The sequence below is a fragment of the Monodon monoceros genome, unplaced genomic scaffold, assembly GCF_005190385.1.
Source record: "Monodon monoceros isolate NGI ecotype Baffin Bay Population unplaced genomic scaffold, NGI_Narwhal_1 Super_Scaffold_18, whole genome shotgun sequence".
Classification (NCBI taxonomy): Eukaryota; Metazoa; Chordata; class Mammalia; order Artiodactyla; family Monodontidae; genus Monodon; species Monodon monoceros.
Window position 1 is genome coordinate 64,890,186 of NW_021703774.1, and position 19,253 is coordinate 64,909,438.

Here is a 19,253-nt window from a genome sequence, read left to right on the forward strand (position 1 = left end):
TGCACTCTACTTTGTGACACTTCAAGTTCTTCTGGAGACTAGTTGGGATAGTAAACAGACAAAAAAAATGTCACATTTTGAAATATTAGAATACTTGAAACACCTTGAGACCATCTCATACCCTACCTCAAGGCAGTCTTTACGGTTATTTCCGTGGAAGTTTTGACAGATTTTAGAACTCAAAGGGTTGTGTGTAACTGGTTTCCACCTAAACATCAAGGGTAGTGTAAAAAGTCTCTTGCATTTCCCAGCCGTGGGAGATGGATGTTATTGCATTCAGTATGCATTTGCTGAGTGCCTACTATATGCCATTGTCATGAAATACATCATTTATTCAACAGATATTTATTGGTAATTGTGTGCCCTGTGAAGAGCTCTGAACAGTAAAAAGAATAGATGGAACGATTCCTGTTCTTGAGGAACTCACTCTGATCTATCAAAGAGCTAAGACGGGTATTCAGATAGTACAGACACAAGCAAAAGTAGGTACACAGGTGATGTCGTAAGGGTTCAGAGTGCGAGAAATCACTCTGTATGGCAGGGATGGGTGGTAGGGTGTGACGTAGGGAAAACTTCATGGAGGCGGCAGGATGTGAGCTTGACATTGAAGGCTTATATTACTTCCATGGGCATGATCAGCAAAGGGCATTCCAGGCAGAGGAAACAGCCAGTCAGACTCGCTAACCATTGCTTAATGTACCTGAGGCTGCAGTGCCCCACCTCCCAAGCCTCCCCGGCAGATGCATCTTGAGGTTACCTGAGACTTCTCTGTGGTCAGCCAGTGAGTCCTGCTCAACTGTCCACTGAGCTCTGCAGTCCCTTCCCAAATTAACTCCAGGGGACCGGCCACAGAAATTCCAAAGGGGACGAACAGGACTTGTCAAGACCTATCTGAGCTCAGACCTCCATCCTGTGGCTTTGTGTCCTTGGACCAGAAAATGACGAGGGTCCCAACAAAGGGCTTTTCCTCCTGTTTTAGCCAAGAAGAGGGAAAGGAGATAGAACAAGTAGTTGCTTGTTTCAGGACACAATTCTTTATAGAAAAGAAAGTAATGTAATGCTCTGGGCAGAGAATGAAGCCTGAACTTATCTACAGGCCGGTCTTACACACTTGTGCACGCACATGCACATGCATACACACACATACATGATTTCAGGGGCAAGAAGGAATTGCAACACCTCTGTTCTGCACTCACCCACAGCCCACACCACAAAGCCAAAGGATAAAATCCTTTATTTCACAATGCAAATCCCCCAGAGGGATTACACATTGACCTTTGAGAGTCATACTCTGATAGAGCATGTTTTCTTGACGTTTGCTTCTGTGGAGAGGAGGTGGGCCTGGCCCCCCAAGGAAGGGAGGGGAAAGCACACATAATGCTCTCCTGCCACATGCTAGGACGTGCCTGGCACTTTCACTGACTTTATCTCATTTAATCCTCACAACAACTCTGGAGGTTGGGGATCACTGACTCCAGTTGCAACTAAGAACTAAGGCTTCAAAGTCATGCCTATCTGTTTTAAATTCCAGGCAGCATCCAAGAGTGGGAAAAAATGTAGGAAGAGGCAAACTTTTCCAAATGCACTTTTCCAACTTGCCCAAATTTGACGTGTGTGTGTGTGTGTGTGTGTGTGTGTATACGCAAACACACACACAGGTGTAGCAAAGACACAAGTATGGGCTCAGCCATCACGCTGCCTGAGTTTAAATCCCGGCTCCATCACTTAGGAGCTCTGTAATCTTTGTAAGATAACCTCTCTGTGCCTTTCCATCTGTAAAATGGAAACAAGAGTGGCATTTACGATATTTGAGATATTCTTCAAAATAATATGGGACGGAGAATTAGGTATGGATACAGATAAAACAAGAATGCCTGTGAAGGGAGTTCCTTAGCGGTCCAGTGGTTAAGGCTCTGCGCTTCCAATGCAGGGGGCATGGGTTTGATCCCTGGTCGGGGAGCCAAGATCCCACATGCCCTGTGGCATGACCAAAAAATTAAAAACTTAAAAAAAAAAGAAGATTGGCTATGAGTTAATAATTATTGTACATGGGGGTTTATCACATTCTTTTGGCCTACTTTTGTATATGTTTGGAATTTTCCATTACAGTTTTAAGCAGTATTACTCACAAGAGCCGAAAAGTGGAAACAACTCAGATGTCCATCAACAGATGAATGGATGAACAAATTGTAATATGTATAATACATACAATGGAATATCATTTGGCTTTGAAAAGGAATGAGGGACTTCCGTGGTTGTCCAGTGGTTAAGACTCCGTGCTCCCAATGCAGGGGGCCCGGGTTCGATCCCTAGATCCCGCATGCTGCAACTAAGAGCCTGCGGGCCGCAACTAAAAAATGATCCTGCGTGCCACAACTACGACCCAGTGCAGCCAAATCAATCAGTCAATCAATGTTAAAAAAGAAAGAAAAGAATGAAATTCTGCTTTCTTCCCCTTGGGGGCCCAGTGTGCAACGGCTGCAAATAACAGCTTCTCAGTAGTGTGCGCAGCCTGTTGCCTGTACGGGTTGCCCTCAGGGACCTTGGAGACAGCCCTTTCCAGTGGACCTTCATGACTGGCATGGTGTCCCCAGTCTAGACTCCAGACAGGTATGCGCAGTGCCTTTGGAAAGCTCCAGGGCACAGTGGCCAGGGTTCACGCTGGCCAAGTCACAATGTCCCTCCGCACCAAGCTGCAGAACAAGGATCATGTGATTGAGGCCCTACATAGGGCCAAGTTCAAGTTCCCTAGCCGCCAAAAGATCCACATCTCCAAGAAGTGGGAATTTACTAAGTTTAATACAGATGAATTTGAAAACATGATGGCAGAAAAGCGGCTCATCCTGGATGGCTATGGGGTCAAATACATCCCTAATCACGGCCCCCGGACCAATGGCGGGCCCTGCACTCACGAGAGACTTGGCACTGTCCCCTCCTTACTCACGCCCACCAATAAATCCTACTTTCCTGTCAAAAAAAAAAAAAAAAAAAGAGAAATTCTGACACATGCTACAATGTGCGTGAACTTGAAATAATTATGCTAAGTGAAATAAGCCAGTCACAAAAGGACAAATATTGTATGATGCCACTTATATAAGATACCTAGAATAGACATTTTCATAGAGACAGAAAGTAGAATAGAGATTGTCAGAGCCTGGGAAGAGGAAGGTAATGGGGAGTTACAGTTACTGGGTACAGAGTTTTTGTTTGGGACGATGAAGAGTTTCTGGCGATGGGTAATGGTGATGGTTACTTAATACCACTGAATTGTACACTTAACATGATTAAGATAGTAAGTTTTATGTATATTTTGCCACAATAAAAAAAAAATGAGATCATGCATGTAAAGTACTTAGAGTTTTGGGTACATTGTAAACTCTCAATATTAGTTAGCATTATCGGATGCACATCCAGTCTCTTAGAGACATGTTTTGGGACTCTGTTGCATTGTCTGGCCCCCAGGATTTCTCTTCCCAGACCCTGTGTCCAAACCTGTGCATGTCTGTATTACCTGGGTTTGTCTAGCTTGCAAAGCCCTCTTGTTTTTATTCTCTCACCGAATCCTCATGAGAACGTTCTGAGAGAAGTGTGAGTATGGTTCCCACTGTGCAGATAAGAAAACTAAGGATCAGTCAGGGAGGTTATGGGGTTTTTCTAACAGCAGGTAGGCAGAAGCCAGGTCTAGAAGGCAAGCCCTCCACTCCTCCACACCTTCTGTGCATTCCTTCTCTTTAGTCCTTGACTGCCATACCCCACTCCACTGTAAACCTGTCTGCCTGTGGCTCCTTTGATGGGAGGGGCTTCTGGAAAGAGGCACTCCTGCAAAGCCAAGACCGAAGACTCGGTTCTATGCCTTCATTAGGGCTCCTCAGGGGGACTGAGGAACTCTGTAAACTGGGAGGGCAATGCCCTCCCTGAAAGGTTTCCAGGGATCCCCCTGCCCTAATGCCCCTCTCGAAGCAATCGCAATCTCCTTCCCCACACTTCTATCTTGCTTTACTGACCCAGTCCCACGTGACATCCCTGCAAGCCGAGAAGTGAAATGTCTGATACTGCCCCCAACAGAGAGATAGTGTTGTTTTCCCAGCGTTCAGAACATCTCAGGCTGCCTCGACCTCTACCTCTGGCGTTTACAAAATAGGAGACCACTTTTCCCCATCCACCACACAGTCTCTTTACAGTCCTTGTGACACCCTGGTCTCTGGGTTTAACCTACACACAAGCACCATTGGGACAATGGACTAGACCCCATTGACCGGCCACCACGCTCTGTCTGCTTGGGAGCCAGAGACTAACACTCTGAACAATTGTGCCTGAATCAGAATTGCCTTAACTGTCCTCACAGCCAAGACTCTTCCCCTCCGTGCTCACTCTCTTTCAGTCATTGACTCGTTCATTCATTTCTTCGGGAGCGATGCTACATGCACGCATTTCTTCTCCCTACCCCAGTGACTTGTTGTGAACCAAAATATCACGCACAGCTTGGGTGTGGAAGTGAATTGTCAGGGAAAGCTCATCTGTGCCTGAGAACACTATTGAGACGACCGCCCATGTTTCAACGGGGCTCGTGAGTGGTACTCAACATTCCTGAGTAGGTCTGGGTTATACTGTGCTGCTATTTCACACACAGCTAGACTGCTTGGGATGGTTACAAAAAAAGGTTATCCAGTCTTTCTCCAGATACTGCTCCTACTGCTGTCTAGGATCATGGATTAAGGAGAGCTCGTGAGATTTCCACCTCCAGTGTATCTCCTGAGCTTCATTCTCCTCTGTGGTCATTCACAGCTCTGATATCACCCCCATCCCAGCCGTCTTGCCATACTTGCTCCTGGCCATGCTAAGGTCTATGTCCAGGGCAGGGACACTTTTAAAGGTTCCAGGAAATAAGAATCTGTGCTGTTCTATCATTTCCCATGTTCCTTATTATTTAGAGCAATTTTAATAAGCTGGAAGAACCTGTCTGGTTTCCATCCAGGCCCCGTTCTCTACAGCAAAGCGGTCTCTGGTGCCCTCAAGGGGCAGAACTGAGCAGTGGCGAACCTCTCCACTGACGGGACAAAGCCAGCAAGCAGCCTGAGAAATGAACCCTCTGATTCACCTCCACCCCAATTTTACAGAATACTCTGGATTCACCTTTTTATTTTAAAGATCATGAAACACTTTTAAGAATATCAAAATATGTTTGAAACACAAACTGCCCCCAGTGCTCTCAAAAGCATAGACCAGACCCAGCCCTGACCCCATGTGAGAACTGGGGAGCCCACAGGGCCATACCAAATGGCTGTTCCCCAAAGAATCTGAACTTGAAATGTGTGAGCATAAGGGAAAAGTGATGAGATGACTCTCAGCTGGAGAAAGAGGTGCTCATTTCCTCCCTCTTGGTCGTCCGAGCCACAGTGCTGCCCTCTCATTCAGGAGGAGGTGAATGTTCGGGGCACAGAGTGCTTGGTGAGCAGGGGGCGCTGATCCTCAAGCAGGGAAACAGGCAACAACACCTCCCCGGTGGAGGCCAGAAACCCTGACCTCCTTGAGCAGAGATGCTGGGAGGGCAAGTGTGAGGATACTGCAGGGATGTGGGCGGAGAGGAGGAAGGAGGAAAGGGGACCAGCAAAGCGGTGACCTGGATGGGAAAGACCACTAAAGGAAGAGCCGGGAGTCCTGGGAGTTCCCAGAGCAGCAGTGACGGGAGGTAAGACCCAAGCTGTGGGCTTCATTTCTAGGAGCTGTAGGGAACCCAGTGCTGTCTGTGTGTGTGCTTGTTCTGTGAGAGACATCCAGAAACTGTGGCCTTTTCTCTACTAACCACTGACATAGACTATATGTAAGTGAAATTAGTTGTTCTATCATCTGTTCCCATAGCCCTGTTTGGGCACGTTATCTTGTGTTGTATCTTGTTTCATCTCTGACTCTCAAAGTATCCAATTCAACAAACATTAATCAAGTGGTTCTATTTGGCAGGCACTGTACTGCCACAAGAGGCTTCAGGAGTTCTGATTCGTCTCTGAACCTCGTACATGGCCAGCGCAGTGCAGCTTGGTAAGTGTTAGATTTGCGTACTGTTTTTTTAGGCAGGATGATCAGAGAGACGGATTCCCCACGTCAAGTATGGAATTCTTGGTACCTGGCTTTCTAGTTATGTGTGTTGTTCTTGCAAATGTGACCAGTGGGGGCTTGTCCCCTTCTTCACCCCCTTTTGTGGTTGATGGTTGTATGAGTCAGGGTAGTTGACTCTAGCTGCTATAACAAGTCATCCCAAATCCCAGTAGTGTAGCACACAATAGAAGTTTATTCCTCACTCACTCACACTAACAGGAAGTGGATGTTCCTAGTCAAGCAGCTCTTCTGGGCAGCTGTCGTCTAAGGTGGTGACTTGAGATCCAGGCTCCTTCTGTCTTGGGTCCACCTTGTCATCTCCATCGGATTCTCTACATGCAGCCAGATGAGGAAGAGAGAGATGAAAGGCCGTGTACCTGGAACTTAACCAGCTCTGCCAGAGATGACACACATCACTTCTGCTCAAGATCTTTTGGAGAAGAATAGTCACGTGGTTCCTGCCACATGCACTAGAAGCAGAGACCTGGGGGCTCTGCTGGACAGCTTCTTGCCAACAGTTACTCTTCATCTTGGAAGTGAGCATGAATTTTTGGGCTAGTCATCCCTGCCAAAACAGCACTTTAGGATAATTAGGCATTAAAGTTATCCTCTGAGAGACAGAGAAATAAAAAGAAGGATTGTTTGACTTATAAGTACTTTATTCTGAAAAATCTAGAAGACAACCTGTTCCTGGGAAGATTTGGAAAAAAAAAAAAGCAATTTTAAACCGAAGGATCCTCTGTAGCCCTCCCAAGATCTCCACAGTTGCTCGTCTGGATCATCACCATTGGAGCTGGAACCAGAGGGTACAAATAGAGAAGAGGGGGAAAGACCCAGGTGCCTTCAAGGCTGTAAGAGAGCTTGATGGAAAGACAAAGAAACTTTTTTGTGTTATCCTCTGGGAAGAAGATTATTTTCTTTCTGGTAATGGTTCTGTTTCTTTATACACTTCTAGGCATAACAGGGCATAAAGACAGGTCACAGATAAAAGTGTGCTCCCTGTACCAGAAATTCTGAGCTGAGAAAGACAGATGACTGTATGAAACCTTTGGCACTAAAGGAAGAAACAGTTTGAAGAATCAGCTAGAGATGAAAAGGAAGGCCTGGCCTCCTCTGGGTTCTTTCACTAGCCCAGGAAGAACTGGATTTGAGGCCTCTGGTGTCTACATCTCTTTCTTTAAAACATGAGATCTAAACATCAGAGGGTTTCTGGTCTGAGATGTAGGTTTGGCATAACTTAGAGGTGATGACTTGTCAATGATACATGTTAAATTAAATGGCAATTAGGCTACAGGGAAGAGTGTAATTAAAACTTAGAGATAGTCCTGAGACCTGTGTGAAGACCTGAAACTGTCTGTTTTGGATAAACATGAATATTATTTCACTGTCCCCTCAAAACATCGATATAAATATTCCCCAAGTCTCAAATCCTGCCCAACCAGCCCCTTTGTGTGGACCTAGGGGAGAGGGGGCAGGGGAAGGGTCAGTTTGAAGACTGTATGATAAGTTTTGTGGGATGAACCAACTAACTAGTGAGAAGTAAGCACCCTAGAGGTGAGGGGGATCCTACAGTATGCACCCTCTACCTTCCCTGGAGCTACCACAAACGGAGAGAAAGAGGGAGGGACCAAAATAGATACTGATGTCACAGCATCGTCACCCTCAGTGCTGAACCCTGGACCACTGACCTGTAGATCCTGAAATTCTCCCTGAGCAAGTACAAGACGGATCCGAGAACCTGGGGATCGACCTGTAAGTAGGAGTTGGGAATCTGTAGCTATAAAGGGTATAGAGCAGGAACTTAGTGAGCATTACATTATCATCATCAGAGAATGCAGTGTCAAGAACCCTGTGTGGTTAGTGATGTTTAAACTAAGGTTACTAAACTGTCTTCTAGGACAGTGACGCAAACTTAGCGCACAAAGAATCATCCTGGGAGTGGGGAGGAGAGTGTATTAAAATGCAAAGTCCCAGGGAGCAAACTAGAAAAGAGGTTTGGGAGGGGACCAGAAGTCCTCATTTTTAAATCAGCACGACCAGGTGATTCTCAAACAGGTACTGAGACACAGCTGAAAAAAGCTGCTGGCTAAGAGGCTACAGTGGATTTGACAGAAATAAAAGATGTCTATCACCATCCAAGAAAAATTAAAATATTGTTTTTTCTAAAAGAAAAACATTCTTGGGCTTCCCTGGTGGCACAGTGGTTGAGAGTTCGCCTGCCGATGCAGGGGACACGGGTTCGTGCCCCAGTCCGGGAAGATCCCACATGCCGTGGAGCGGCTGGGCCCGTGAGCCATGGCCGCTGAGGCTGCGTGTCCGGAGCCTGTGCTCCGCAACGGGAGAGGCCACAACAGTGAGAGGCCCGCGGACCACAAAAAAAAAAAGAAAAAAAAAAAGAAAAACATTCTTATTACTTAATATAATCTTATCATAGAGCTTTCAAAAATTGAATACACATATTTCCTTTATTGGCAGTGAACACTTTACATTTTAAAGCAGTGATCTATTTTTTACTTTTTCAAGCTGATTTTGTGTCTTGAGAAAGCTGAATATCAAGTTGTTCATTTAGGTGCAGGAGTCACTGCAGGTGGATGTTTCCAACATGGCAGGGGAATCGTGAGCCTTTTTTGAAACAGGTGGTAGAAGGTCAACCACTGATCCTATAAAACGCAGTTATACAAAATTGTTCTGATTAACTAAAACGTATGTGAATTCAAAGGTGGTAGTGATTCTAATTAATCAATCAACTTTTTTAAATCTCTTGTTTTTAATTTGAAATGTTTCTTTATGCAGGGAGAATAGCATGAAATACTTCAAATGTTAGTTTTTGTAGGAATAATAAAGTTCTACATATAATAGAATAAAATAACAAAAGACTCTCTGAGTTGTAAAAGACCTTGAAAGTAAACTGTTCCAGCCACTCATCTGATGCTTATCAGCCTGTGGGAATGGAAATAATACAGGCCTTGGGAACATGAGACCTGAGTTTGAAATCATCTTTGCCACTTGGACAGTAGCTGTATAATCTTAAACATGTAGCTTAAGTTTTCTAGGCCTCAATTTCCCCATCTGTAAAATGGCATGTTGACCACCACGGTCTCTTTCAGTCCTAGTATTCTGTGATTCTCTTCTACAATTTCACCTTCCTCTTCATGTTTATTCATAATCTGAAGAAGAAATATGAGCTGTTTTTCACTTTGCAAATTATCCTTCAATTTAGAATGAATTAGAACATGTACAAAGATTTTTTAAAAAACTAGACCTAAAATTAAAATTTCCTCAATTAAAATATGAATAAATTAACTCCCAATAAAATCAGAAAGAACATTCTCCAATATGATGCTTAAAGTAGACGGCGGCAATTACCAAACCAGTGATGCTGCTCCCTAGGTACAGCCTGTATTTGAAGTGGAATTCTTCAACACAGATAAATAGAGCCATCAAGTGGCACAGTTGTTATCGCAAATTATCTCTGGAGACACAAACCCATGCTTTAAGAACCAAAACTCAGCATCTTTTTGATACGTAATGGGATGTGCCATCCTGATTGAACATTATTTCCCATCAGTAAAGGGGCTTCCTCTTACCTTTCTAAGTGATCTGCACAAGATCCTTTTGCAGACCTTTCTTAAAAGATAACATGGGTATCATCTTAATTTTAAAACTATTATTAATACAAATAAATAATTTTAGTTCAGTGCTTTGCACTTTCAAAACACAGCACACAGTATGAACTCAATAATTGTTTACTACATGAATAATTTAAATTGAATAAAGCACTAGGCACTTGACAAACTGGATCATTGGTACAGTTGAAATAGCACTGGCGTTGGGGTCTTGACCACCTCTCGCTAGCTGCATAATTGTAGGCAATTTACACAACTTCTTTGAGCCTCAACATTCTCATCCGTAAATGAGATGAGAATTCTCTTCCCAAACACTAAGCTTAATGAGAGAATTAAAATAGATAATACCAAAAAAGGGAATCTATGAAAAACTTCAGCTCACATTATTCTTTTTTTTTTTGCGATCGTGCAGGCTCAGTGGCCATGGCTCACGGGCCTAGCCGCTCCGCGGCATGTGGGATCCTCCCAGACCGGGGCACGTGTCCCCTGCATGCAGCAGGCGGACTCCCAACCACTGCGCCACCAGGGAAGCCCAGCTCACATTATTCTTATGGTGAATGTCTGTTTTTTTTTTTTCTCCTAAAGCTTTATAATCATCAATTCTAATGTGTGGGATTTTCTCCCCTCACACCAAGCAATTCTTGGCCTCTAGCTGAGTGTCCAAAAGTCAACTCAATTCTGACACTAATCTGCCTGGAGATAACAGTAGATTCCACAGGTTAAGGGTTAAGTCCCACAGGACTGCTCCCCAACCCCTACCCCACTTCAGACACCAATCACAAGTCCAGGTTATCACTTGTGTTTCTGACCAGTTGGTGCTTTAGGTTATCACTTGTGCTTCTGACCACACCCCCTCCTTGGGTTTGATTAATTTGCTAGAGCAGCTCACAGAACTCAGAGAAACACTTTACTTACTAGATTACCAGTTCATTATAGAAGGACATCACTCAGGAACAGCTAATTGGAAGAGATGCATAGGACAAGGTATGGGAACAGAACATAGAGCTTCCATACTCTCTCTGAAAAGACCACTCCTCTCAAATCTCCACATATTCACCAACCCAGAGGCTCTACAAACCCTGTCCTTTTGGGTTTTAATGGAGGCTTCATTACATAACCATGACTAATTAAATAATTGGCCATTGGTGATTGATTCAACCTCCAATCCCCCCCACCCCCATCCCCAGAGGTCAGGAGAGTAGGAGTAAAAGTTCAAAGTCTCTAATCTCATGGTTGGCTCCACTGACAACCAGCCCCATCCTTAGGTAGGGTCCAAAAGTCACCTCATTAATATAACAAAAGACCCCTTTAATGCATTCATCACTTAGGAAATTCCAAGGGTTTTAGGAGTTTGGGGCCAGAAATGGAGATGAAGACCAAATATACCTTTCTTATGATAAATCGCATTATCACACCTCCTAAGACTGGGAACAAGTCTTCTCTCACGTCTATTCAACACCATACTGGAAGTCCTAGAAATAAGGCAAGAGAAAGAAATAAAAGGTATACAGATTGGAAAGGAAGAGATACTGTCTTAATTCTCAGAAATATGATCATCTACATAGAAAGTCCTGAAGAATCTATTTTTAAAAATGAACTACAATTTGTATGGAAACACAAAAGACCCTGAATAGCCAAAGCAATCTTGAGAAAGAAAAATGGAGCTGGAGGAATCAGGCTCCCAGACTTCAGACTATACTACAAGGCTACACTAATCAAGACAGTATTGACAGTAATCAAGACTAGCACAAAAACAGAAATATAGATCAATGGAACAGGATAGAGAGCCCAGGGGTAAACCCACGCACATATGGTCACCTTATTTTTGATAAAGGAGGCAAGAATATACAATGGAGAAAAGACAGACTCTTCGGGCTTCTCTGGTGGCACAGTGGTTGGGGGTCCAGCTGCCGATGCAGGGGACGCGGGTTCGTGCCCCAGTCCGGGAAGATCCCACATGCCCTGGAGTGGCTGGGCCCGTGAGCCATGGCTGCTGGGCCTGCGTGTCCGGAGCCTGTGCTCTGCAGTGGGAGAGGGGAGAGGCCACAACAGTGAGAGGCCCGCGTACAGCAAAAAAACAAACAAACAAGCAAAAAGACTCTTCAGTAAGTGGCGCTGGGAAAACTGGACAGCTACATGTAGAAGAATGAAATTAGAACGCTCCCTAACACCATACACAAAAATAAACTCAAAATGGATTAAACACCTAAATGTAAGGCCAGACACTATCAAACGCTTAGAGGAAAACATAGGCAGAACACTCTATGGCATAAATCACAGCAAGATCCTTTTGCATCCACCTCCTAGAGAAATGGAAATAAAAACAAAAACAAACAAGTGGGACCTAATGAAACTTCAAAGCTTTTGCACAGCAAAGGAAACCATAAACAAGACGAAAAGACAACCCTCAGAATGGGAGAAAATATTTGCAAATGAAGCAACTGACAAAGGATTAATCTCCAAAATATACAAGTAGCTCGTGCAGCTCAATATCAAAAAAACAAACAACGCTTGGGCTTCTCTGGTGGCGCAGTGGTTGAGAGTCCGCCTGCCAATGCAGGGGACACGGGTCCGTGCCCCGGTCTGGGAAGATCCCACATGCCGCGGAGCGGCTGGGCCCGTGAGCCATGGCCGCTGAGCCCGCGCGTCCGGAGCCTGTGCTCCGCAACGGGAGAGGCCACAACAGTGAGAGGCCCGCGTACTGAAAAAAAAAAAGAACAAACAACCCAATCCAAAAATGGGCAGAAGACCTAAATAGACATTCCTCCAAAGAAGATATACAGATTGCCAACAAACACATGAAAGGATGCTCAACATCACTAATCTTTAGAGAAATGCAAATCAAAACTACAATGAGATATCATCTCACGCCGGTCAGAATGGCTATCATCAAAAAATCTACAAACAATAAATACTGGAGAGGGTGTGGAGAAAAGGGAACCCTCCTGCACTGTTGGTGGGAATGTAAATTGATACAGCCACTATGGAGAACAGTATGGAGGTTCCTTAAAAAACTAAAAATAGAACTACCAAAAGACCCAGCAATCCCACTACTGGGCATATACCCTGAGAAAACCATAATTCAAAAAGAGTCATGTACCACAATGTTCGTTGCAGCTCTATTTACAATAGCCAGGATACGGAAGCAACCTAAGTGTCCACTGACAGATGAATGGATAGAGAAGATGTGGCACATATATACACTGGAATATTACTCAGCCATAAAAAGAAATGAAATTGAGTTATTTGTAGTGAGGTGGATGGACCTAGAGTCTGTCACACAGAGTGAAGTAAGTCAGAAAGAGAAGAACAAATACTGTATGCTAACACATATATATGGAAACTAAAAAAAAAAGGTTCTGAGGAACCTAGGGACAGGACAGGAATAAAGACGCAGACGTAGAGAATGGAGTTGAGGACACGGGGCAGGGGAAGGGTAAGCTGGGACGAAGTGAGAGAGTGGCATGGGCATATACACACTACCAAATGTAAAATAGCTAGCTAGTGGGAAGCAGCTGCATAGCACAGGGAGATCAGCTCGGTGCTTTGTGTCTACCTAGAGGGGTGGGGTAAGGAGGGTGGGAGGGAGATGCAAGCCGGAGGGGATATGGGGTATATGTATACATATAGCTGATTCAAAAGACCCCTTTTCATTGTTATACAGTAGAAACTAACACAACATTGTAAAGCAATTATACTCCAATAAAGATGTTAAAAAAAAATGAACTTGGAACTAATAAGTGGGTAAAGCAAGTCACATAGAGAACATGTAGGAGGAGAGGGTGTTATTGGGAAACAGAAATATAAACAATAGGTGGGTAGTTTAGACAATAAAAAGAAGCTAGGCCCACCCAGTCATGGCATGTTTCCCACACCCCAGTTTCATGAGAATTGTGTACACTTGGTATATTTTCATAAGCTTGCCTTGAAAGGAAAAATTTAAGCTTTTTGAATGAGCAAATCTTTCTGTGAGATAAGCTAGTTTGCAAAGTCAGTCTCAATAATGTCCACAATTTTACAGAGTGATGGGTTCCTTCTGGAAGTCCTGAAGGTCTTCTTGCAACTTGAATAGACAAGAGAGGGCTTTTTTCTCGTGAAAGCCACTGAACTTCAGTATGAAACAAATGTTGCTTATGGTCACCACCTATCTGAGAAAAAAAGTCAAGAATGCCTTGCTCTTAATGTGACTGACAATTTAAACAGATTTGTTAAATCTTCATGCAGTTCTCTGGTGGGAAGGACTTCCCTGTGTTTACATCAGTAAGAAAATTTTCCTGTTGCTGCAACAGATTATATATGAGAAACAAGTCTTCTTATTGACTTTGCAAATAACTGCGAGTTTATGGAAGAAAGACTTCACTATTTTCCTGAAAAGCATGCAAGAGCTCAATATATGAGAAGCCATATAAGTAATCTATATCATTGCTAACATCAATAATTTTACGTAACAGAAGATTCGGTTACTGGCATTTGGAAACATCCATATACTTGCTTGAGCATATCCTATGTTTTATGTGTTCTGACTAAAATAGAATTTCATGGTTCTAACTACCTTAACCCTGTCCTATGCAAAAGCCTGAGAAATCAAAGTCTTGATGTATAATTAATTATATTTTTAAGTACACATTTAACTAATACAACTGTTAAAAATGTTTTCTCATTTATCACCTAAGATAACCAGACATATCACCAGTGGTTTGCATACCAACTTGGGAAACACCGGTATAGTGAGAAAAGCACTATAATTAGAGGCAAAATACTTACATTCAAATTATGGTTCCTTTGCTTAGTAGTTCTGCAACACTTAAGAGTCACTTAACATTTCTGAGCTTCAGTCATTTTAAAAGGAAGAAATGCAATAAAAAGTATACTGGGGGAGCCTCTGGAATGTGATCGTATAACAAAATACTACCACATATTTCAAGGCCTGTGTTTGCATTTGCATTTGCACAAAGTGGACTGCAATGCAGTCACAGTGAGTAAAACCTTGCTAGTAGTTCAAACAGAGAAAAGTGGGGGGAGGACTGAGTCAAGAGCACAGGCATGCTGAACTCAAAATAATCTGCATTTTAGGCATCAACACTACACTCAAGTGACTGACTTCTTTAGAAATATGAAATGCATTTGTGGCAAGGGTAGGCTAGTTGGTGTTGTAGCATGAATTACCATTGCAGGAGAAAAATTTTGTCCTTAAACTGTTAAAAGAATTCAACATGGTAATAACAATGGCTCAATGATCATTTTGACATCAGAACATATCAGACTTTATTACAACACATTAAAAATCAAGCACTGTCACTTAGGGGATCACCAGTTGACAACACGATCATAAACACCAGTGTAATTGTGAGCCCTGTTCTAGAATATCCTTATATCTGACTTTCAAAATATTTTCAAAATGAAAATATAAGATTATTTTTATTATTTTTAAAATAAAATTTATTATTAATAAAATATATTAATATTATATATAATATTAATGTATAATTATATTATTAATATAATTAATTAATAAAATATATATAATATTATATATTATAAAATATATTATTTTATATTTTATTATTATTATTCCCTGGCGGTCCAGTGGTTAGGACTCCATGCTCTCACTGCCGAGGGCACGGGTTCAATCCCTGGTCGGGGAACTAAGATCCCACAAGCCGTGTGAAAAAAAAAAAAAAATTGTGATGGGAAGATTTAAATACCACTAGGTTTTTCCTCATCGTGACATCAGACCATCATCATGTCAGCTTTACTCTCGTCTTACTCTTACATTTATACAAGCATCTATGCACAGGGTGTTTTGATAAAACATTTATATATGAGCATATGGATTGATACAATCACCAGTACAGATACAATCACCAGGCTAATTATGTGGCCAAGAAAATAAATTAATATAGAAAATTACAATGAGGTATCAGGTCTTTAAGATAGTATCAATTAAAATAGGCAATCTTCATCTTTATTTTGGTAGGAGTTTGCTGATTCATTCTTGACCCTCAAAAGGTACATGAATATAGCCCAAGAAAGGGAAGTATGTCCCATTCCTACAGCTGTGACAAATGAAAATCTGGGCTTATTCACCTAAGCCTTGTGCAGACCCATTCTATTAGTTAGAATGCTTATAGCGGCAGGAATAGAAATCCTCATTCATTTTGACTTTAACAAAGAGGACTTGTACTTTTCCCTATAATAAGCTGTTCAGTGGTTGGAAAATTCTGTGTATGATTCAGCAGGCTCCAACTCTTTTTCTTTGTGGTTCCCCTGGTAGCAAGATGGCTGCAACAGTTCTAAACATGGTAGTTAAACACAACATTCAGAGATAGAAAAGGGATTGTCTCTCCTAGTGTGTCCTCCTTAGGAGTGAGAATAACTTTTCCCAGAAGAGTCTTAGTAGCACCCACCACATTTCAAGGGCAGAAATGTGTCACATGCTCACCATTAAATAAGGGATTTGCAAGGGAAATGGGACTAACATGAGTGACTTAAACTAATCAGGACTTAACCCTGAGCAGGGGGTGGGCTTACTTTCTGATGAGTCACTTGGGTAAAAGATGGATCACCGTGAGCAAGAAAAAGGAAGGAAATTGGTACTAAAGGGGCACAAATATATTAACAAACAAACCGTGTCTTCCATTCACCAAAGTGCTTGAACTGGACATGAAAAGAGTAGTTGGCCAGTTTATCTGTATAGAGATTTAACTATACTGTTTTTCACACCTGGGGAGGTGGTCTATTTTCTGTTCAATCTCCACGTTTGGTTTTTTAGCTGTACTGGGTTGAATAGTGTTCCCCAGAATTCATGTTCACTGAAACATCAGAATGAAATCCTATTTGGAAATAGTATTTGCAAATATAATTATAGTTATGATTAGGTCATAGTAGATCTTAGTATGGACCTTCACACCATGACTGGTGTCCTTATAAGAAAAGAAAACAGAGACACACAGGAGAATGCCCACTGATGGAGACAGAGATTGGAATGATGCATCTACAAACCAAGGAATGCCAAAGATTACCAGCAGCCACCAGAAGCTAGAAAGAGGCAAAAAAGGATTCTTCCCCACTGTCTTCAGTCACCTTGACCCTGCTGACACCTTGATTTCAGACTTCTAGCCTTTAGAACTATGAGAAAATAAATTTTGGCTATTTTAAGCCACTCAGCTTGTAGTACTTTGCTATGGCAGCCCTAGAAAACCAATACGTTAGCTATGTACCTCTTAATCTTATTTTTTAGGTGTTGCTTTAGAGTTTCCAATATTTTTAATTCATCATAGTCTACTTTCAAAATATTATACAATCTCAGCTATAATTTAAGAACAACAGTATACTTAAAATTTCCCCTTCCCATCCTTTGTGCCATTCTTGTATTTCATTTCTATTTACGTTATAAACTTCAGAATACATTGTGTTTTTTAAAGATCTGCTTTAAACAATTACATTTAAAGATATTTTAATTAGGAAAAGTCTCTTCTATATATACACATATCTCTTAATTCCTTTTTGTATATCTGGCTTTCCATCTGGTATTGTTTTTCTTCACTCTGAAGAGCTTTCTTTAGCATTTATTTTAACACAGGTCTGCTGGTGACAAATTTTCTCACCTTCTGCTTCTCTAAAGATGTCTTGATTTTGCCTTCATCTTTGAAGGATATTTTTGCTAGATATAAAATTCTAGGTTGATGGGCTATTTTTAAAAATTTCAACACTTAAAATAGGTCATTCCATTGTCTCCTGGCTTGCATTATTTATGGTAAGAAGTCATTAAATTCTTATTTTTGTATTCCTGCACATAGTGTCTTTTTTTTCTGGTTGCTTCTAGGATTTTTCTCTTTACTACTGGTTTCCAACAATTTTTCTATTATGTTCTTTTGTGGGTTTTGTTTGTGGGTGTGTGTGTTTATTCTGCTTGAGTTTCATTTAGCTCCTTAGACAATTAGGTTTCTAGTTTTCATCAAAATGGAAATTTTTCAGTTATTGCATTTTAAAATATTTTTCTTCCCCATCCTATAACTCCAATTACACATTTATTATGCCGCTTGATATTGTCCCACAGGTCACTGTGGCTGCTTGTTGTGGGGTTTTGTTTCCAGCTTTTTCCCCCTCTGAGGTTCAATAGTTTCTACTGCTGTCTTCAAGTTTACTAATCTTTTTTCCTATAGTTTCTAATATGCTATTAAGTTCATCCAGTGAATTTTTCACTTTAGATATTGCATTTTTCAGCTTCAGAGAGTCCATTTCTTTTTTTTTTTTAACATCTTTATTGGGGTATAATTGCTTTACAATGGTGTGTTAGTTTCTGCTTTATAACAAAGTGAATCAGTTATACATATACATATGTTTCCATATCTCTTCCCTCTTGCATCTCCCTCCCTCCCACCCTCCCTATCCCACCCCTCCAGGCGGTCACAGAGCACTGACCTGATCTCCCTGTGCTATGCGGCTGCTTCCCACTAGCTATCTACCTTACGTTTGGTAGTGTATATATGTCCATGCCTGAGAGTCCATTTCTTTTTTCATATCTTTCACTTCTCATATTCATATTTTACAGTAAATCTTTTTTAAGGCTTGCTTTATTTATTTGTTTGTTGTATGGTAAAATCTATATATTTTTTTCCATTACATCTTGAACATATTTATAATACCTGTTTTAAAATTTTGTCTACTAATTTCATCTGGGTCTCCTTCTATTGACTGATTTTTCTCTTGGTGATGGACCACACCTTCTTGCACCTTCGTGTGTTTAGTCATTTTTATTAGATGCTGGATATTTAAATTATTACATTGTTGATTGTATTTTGATGCCTTTCTTTAAAGAAAATTTAATTTTGTTTTGAGAGGCAGTTAAATTAATTGCAAACCACTTTGAGACTTAAAAAAAACTTTCATAGGGTAGACTTTGAATAGGCTTTACTCAGTGGTATTGAGAGGCTTTTTTTCGCCTGACACCAACCAGTTCTGACTTCAGCTGGGTGTCCTACAATGCAGTTCAATTCTGACACTAACTACCTGCAGTTTGTGTCAGACTCTACAGGTTTCCTTGCTTCGTCCCACAAGATTGCTCTCACTTCAGACACCAGTTGCAAGTACTGGGTCCCCAGGTTACCTACACTTATGTTCATTTTGGCTACAAAGTTGAGGGTTCCCATGACTTCTCTCCCTTCAGGTTCAATAATTTGCTAGAACATCTCACAAAACCCAGGAAAGCACTTTACTTACTATTACTGGCTTATTATAAATGATACAACTCAGGAACAATCAAATGGGAGAACGATAGTGGGGCCCAGTGTGGGGCACGCCACCCCCTAGCACATTAGTATGTTCACCAACCCAGAAAGTGCTTCAAACCCCATTATCTGGGGCTTTTATGTAGGCATGATTGATTAAATCACTGACCATTGATGATTAACTCAATCTCAAGCCCCTCTTACTTCCCCAGGTGCTGGGTAGGGGGGCTAAAAGTTTCAAGCTTCTAATCAAAGCTTGGTCTTTCTGGCAACCAGCTCCCATCCTGAAGCTATCTAGGAGCCT

At 41.8% G+C, this 19,253-nt stretch overlaps 1 non-coding gene across 1 annotated transcript; it reads left to right on the plus strand.

The window, feature by feature from the left end:
* The first annotated feature begins 2,421 nt into the window (after positions 1–2,421).
* On the plus strand, positions 2,422–2,555 carry LOC114900123. The gene has a single exon (XR_003794743.1). It is a non-coding gene; the product is annotated as a small nucleolar RNA SNORA70 (small nucleolar RNA).
* Positions 2,556–19,253: the final 16,698 nt, after the last annotated feature.